The sequence below is a fragment of the Elaeis guineensis genome, chromosome 1 (assembly GCF_000442705.2).
Source record: "Elaeis guineensis isolate ETL-2024a chromosome 1, EG11, whole genome shotgun sequence".
NCBI lineage: Eukaryota > Viridiplantae > Streptophyta > Magnoliopsida > Arecales > Arecaceae > Elaeis > Elaeis guineensis.
The window spans coordinates 33,676,809-33,682,703 of NC_025993.2; positions in this window are offsets into that span (position 1 = coordinate 33,676,809).

Consider the following 5,895-nt stretch of genomic DNA (forward strand, 5'->3'; position numbering starts at 1 on the left):
AATATTGGTTAGGGAAGATTATATGTGCCTGCATTTTTCCATCCATTGAGGAACATCAGTGAAGCTCAACAATTATGGATATTGAAATTCACGAGGGATTGAACTATGCGGAAGCTAGAATTATTTCATTTTTCAAATAAGCTTTCTGAGTTGTTCTCATTACAGCAAAACCTTTTACTCATATGTTGATACTAAACTAGCATATATTGTTGTTCATAGACACCAATAAATAGAATATTATGTTGAAGTATCAGAAGGTTTCTAGACAAGAATTCTATGATGGTGCAAAACATGGGGTATAGGAAATATTGTTTTCGTTCATATCTAAGTTGATACATCTATTTTGTATATGTTAAGTTAAAATTTTGGTGCATCAGTGGATTTAAATACCAGTCTATATCTGCAAGGGACTAATCCCCAATACACCAGTTAGTACCGTAACATACTGACACATGGTTGGTTTCACCTTTGCTATGCTAGCACCAACTACTTTATTCTGTATTGGGATGACACAACACAAACTGTTATATTTCCATACTGGTCCCAATCAGTACAGATATTGGTATCACTACTTCAAGCCTCATACATCTCTTATCCATCAAAATATACCTTACAATGGAATTTACATTGCGATGTTGTTTGCAATTTAGGTTTATGTTTATCTTAATCAATTAGCTATCTGTTGTCCTTTCTTTGACGCCATCACTGATTGTAGTTATGATGATCAAAACACTTGGTCCTTTTCACTTTTTTATGTATGATATGACCATCTATCTTGATCTTTCTATATGGCTATGAATCATAAGTTTGTTGATTTTTTCTTATAGCTCCTATAGTATTGTATTATGACTTACAAAATCAATTGGAGGGGCATTAGTGCAATTCCTTGTAAAGTATAAATGACATGATGTTGCATTCTCTTGTAAAAACTAAAATCATATTCGGTGTATTTGCTGACAAGAAATTTGTTGGGATGCATGCACATGTATGTGTGAACATATACATTGATATATAACCATAACCGTAACCATTCAACCTTATCCACTATTTTGAGATTGGCTTTATAGATTCTCATTCACTAAGCAGTCTATTGAAGCCCACCTCGAATTTTACTCAAGCTTTTTAATCTTTTCTGGTAACTCCATTAGTGTTATCTTGGTTTTCCCCTTCTTTTTCATATAACTTTAGACGCGGATCAAAGTTTCTCTTCTATTAGAGCCGCCTGAAATGCGTTGAACATGCTCATAGCATATTCAATTTTCTGTCACTTTGTCTTGAATTTATGCAAATGGTTTAATATATGCATTTCTCAATTTATCATTTTTAGTTTTAATGTGTATCGATCTTAACATATTTTATTACTACCATATTTTTACTCTTCACATTTTGAATCATTTAGCATTGCACTCTTTACTGTTCTATAAAATCTTTTTCTCATATCTCCAGAGTATGAGCTGATGGCATAAAATCATGGATGTACCTTTCCATTTCTTCTTACCAACTCTAATACTATTACAAATATTCAGCTATCTGTCGATCATTTTGTATAATAGAGCCCAAAAATAAAATAGATCACTGTGTTATATTGGTCGCTTAGTTATTCCTTGTCATTCTAGGGACTGTGGCTTCTCTGTGTTGCTTCGACATCAATGACTTTCCGATATTCCGAAGTGATGAGTTATTATGAACAATGTAACTATTTAAACAAGAGACAAGGATTAGTCTACAAAAGAGCAAATGAACATACCTGTTAAACCTTATACTTATATGCAAAGAGAACTCTAGGCAAGTAACCATCGTATCAAGGCTTTGGACATTCAACATTCTCATTTCACATACTTATTTCACATACCTTCACTGTACCTATTTCACATAACTCTTAAACTAGATATAAAATCTATTACATATATAACATGAACTGCCTCTTGTCTGGCTATAGTTGGATGAAGTCTTTGGTATAGCACTCGCAGATTGGGGCTCACAAACAGACATCTCTCTTTCCAACCTTTCTCTTCCTCTTGCTTGTTCCCTCTCTTTGGAGGAACTCTTAAATTTATTAATTAGAGCCTCTTGTTTCTTCTCTTGGTCTGGAGAAATAGTACAAATAGCCGCATGTTGCTTAGGTTCTATGCACTACATCAACCAGCCACACACATGGACTGCCTTTTAGAACCTTGGACATCCTCAGGACCATGTTGAAAGATCTAAAAAGAGGAGAAGACCTAGAATGACACCGGCACCTATCCTTGATAGGGACAATTTGGAAACAAGAATTCAAATGGCCAACCCCCAGTAGTGACATGCTTTGATGATTAGAGTAGGTGATATGATGAATGTTGAAGTTGTGGAACACCAGTACATCATTGTCGAACTAGATTAACAGACATATTAGTCACAGTGGCCTTCAGTGATATTGTAATATAAATTCTGCATGATAGCTGTTAGTCACTAACCCTGATTGTTTTATGAAAAATCCACCATGAGAAAGTCTCTGAATCATCTGGATTTTTTTTAGTAATATATAATTTGATCAATCAGAAAGGAGTGAGAGGCAAACTGATCCATAGCCCGTAGATGCTTATTGGGCTTCTTGAACTCACAGTTTCTGACAAGGAGAATTTTAAGCATATGTGACCCATAGGAGGATCGGGCCATAGAGTAGCTAGCTCATAAAGCAGTCATACGAAAAGCAAGAAAAGGGCTCTCAGTTTATCTTTTCTAATGCCCTCAACCCAAACTCCTGACTAGAACCTTGATGATGCACATTTGCATCATTGTAGTTTATGTCACTGAACAATCACATAGAGAAGACACATATTCTTCAAGTTGTTCAAAATTATTTCTGTACTTCTTTCTAATCTTAGCTGCAACTTTTATGTTTTCATAGTTAATTCATATGGATAGTTGTTATTTTTCAGCCCTTTGGTTTATCTCATTGACATCTGTCTTGTTATAATCTTCTCAACAAGTGTCCATTGATAAATGATGCTTTTGTAAAAACTTGTAAGATTTCTTATGGTTATAGTCATTTATGCAGGTCATCTGGTTATGAATTTGGATTGGCAGCAATGTTTGCCACAGTCTCCATATGCATTTAAATCTAACACATTCATTTGTCTCGGCGGATGGGGTTCTTGTTTTCTTTCATCCAAAGTCACTCTACTAGTACTCATGCCCTTGCCAAATTTGGAAGTAGATGTAACAAGCTTTATTATATATATATATATATATATATATTTATCTTTGAAAATGTGGAGACACCGGCATTAGAAGAAAATATTTCTATTTCTATTTTTTTACTAATTATTCTTTTTTTTTCTTCACTAGGAGAGGCTAATCCCGTCTTCTATATCGTATGCATTTCATCTCTCAAGGACTGCCGCCCATCAAAATTGAGCCCCATCCCCTTATCATCCAAACCACTGCTCGGTGGTTCCGAAGGTTAAATTTTGCGCAGCAAGTAGGTTAACTTTCACTACCTCCTACTTGGAGAATTAGAGTTTTTTTTTTATAAAAAAAAAATTTGATTATATTATATCAGAAAACAAGATGGAAATATGTCAAATAAATTTTATCATTTGTAAAAAGTTTGTAAAGATAATATTGTATTAAAAATGATGTTGATAATTGTGTTTTCAATAATATTACAAATAATGCATTCTATTTTTCATTTTTTAGTTTGTCGATTTTCTAGTTTATTAACTTCAAGTCCTATCGGTAAGGGTGTCGACATATTGACATAACTGAAAAAGATAAAGAAATATAATTTTATTTTTAAATTCTTATTTTCTTCAATATCCTACTATTTTTGTTTTCTTGGGGGTTGGTGGCATCATGCAAGGCACCCAACCTTACACAATACCTATCCCACTATCTTCCTTTTGTACTTTTTTTTGGATTGATGAAATGTAAAACAACCTATGAAATGCACGTAGAATAAGATAGTTTAAATACATCAATGGCAATGTCATGAGAATTCATGTCCCAAACAATTGTGTCAAGTTAAATTGCCCAAGAAGGAAAAAAATAATTTACAAGAATAATTAAACAGTTATGTTCTTTATCGATAAACTTCTCAAGGTTCGAATATCTTGAGCTTGATTGATTGTTCAAGGTGTGTAGTTTAATAATTGGCAGGAACCTTGATTTAACATAACCGTATGTAATGATTTGATATATTTTATAGTAGTTTATAGTATTTTTATTACTCAACCTGGACCTATCCTAATCCATTAACGGTTCAGACATCCGGAATAAAATGTAAACCCACAACTCGTTGAGTTTTGGCTACAAGATAAAGAAAGCTGAGGATAGCAATCGAATCGGATCGGACCGTATACAAGTCAGGTCAGGATACAAGATAAAAAGCTAAATCTTATCATTTTATTAAATAGGAAGTCCAAGTCAATTTACAACAAGTTGAATCAAGTTAAAGGGGCTAAATAAGTTAAGAATTGCCAACCATGTTAATGGTTGTTGTTTCTTTTATAATAGTGAAAAAGGGATTTGTGGAGGGTTTTTTAAATGACAATAATTGTATAACTAAATTTTTTCTACAGATAATAATTCAAATTATGCTATATGGACAATGCAGACGTGACTGAAACATTTCTAGCTATTATTCACTTCTACTCATCTTCTTAGGCCAATTTAGTTGGCTTAATTCTTTTCAAAATAAAATCTTGGGCATTAGCAGCCATTGGAAAAGAAAGTAGTGATAAAGAAGCAATGCAAGAATATTATTTGATTAATCATTATTCACATGCGAATATTATTACATGAAGATTTCAATTGAAAAAAACCATATATTAATTAGATGAACGTTAGATAAGTCAAACAATGCATGCAATTTTTGTCTCTAAAAGGATAACAGCAACATAACAAGCATTATTGAAGACCCATTACATATATATATCCTACAAAATAGGTAATCTAAAATCAGAATAATGGTCCTTGCACCAATAAGTTACCCCCTTCAAAACCAATCTTTACTTCAATAAGTTATGCACTTCAAAGCTGACAAGTGACTAGAGAAAGCAACAATCAACAATCTTAATTTTGTCTTCTAAGTAGTTAGATATGGTTATGTTGCTCTTATTGTTCTAAATAATGGTCATATATGAGTATCAACTGTATCAACTATTGCCACATCTGCCTGCAATAGTATTTGCATAACGAAAGGTCAATATATATCTAAGAATGATATAACAATGATTATACAACAAATTCTACCTAGGTATTGGAAAAATTATGAAAAAGTACTTGGAATGTCCTATATACCATGATCCCTTAAATTTCAAATGTGATCGGTCATCAAGAGGTCATCATCAATTACGAGCATGATCATCCAAATTCCTCTAAATTTGGTTTGGTTGTCATCCACAAATCATAAATAGTCAGTTGTACACAATTTGCTTCAATTTATGGTTACTTGCTCTATGGTAAACCAAATATATACATCTAATATTATCCCCATTATCAATTGTATACCATATCATTCGACTTATCAAAAAATATTAGAAGTTGCATTAACAGAACAAATGTTTTGCTTTTTTCTATTTTCTCTTCTATAATATCACTAAATTTTGTTGGATCATACACATAGTAATGCCATCAACATTTTTAAATGTTTTACTTTGTCTTTCTAGTGGTCTAAATTAACTTAGGAAAACCATATTTAGGTTGTTAGGCTGCAAAATGGGTTGGTTTGACCTTTGATTGACTTGATCCCAACCTTTTAGGCCCAACGTAGGCTTGTATTGAAGATATGTAGGATGGGCCAGTTCAAAAATTGGACCCGGTCTAAATTCTAGATTGGATCTAGATTGTTTTATTTTTCAAATTAATCCAATCCAACTCAATCCAGTGTTTATATCATACGAGTAAATAAAAAAT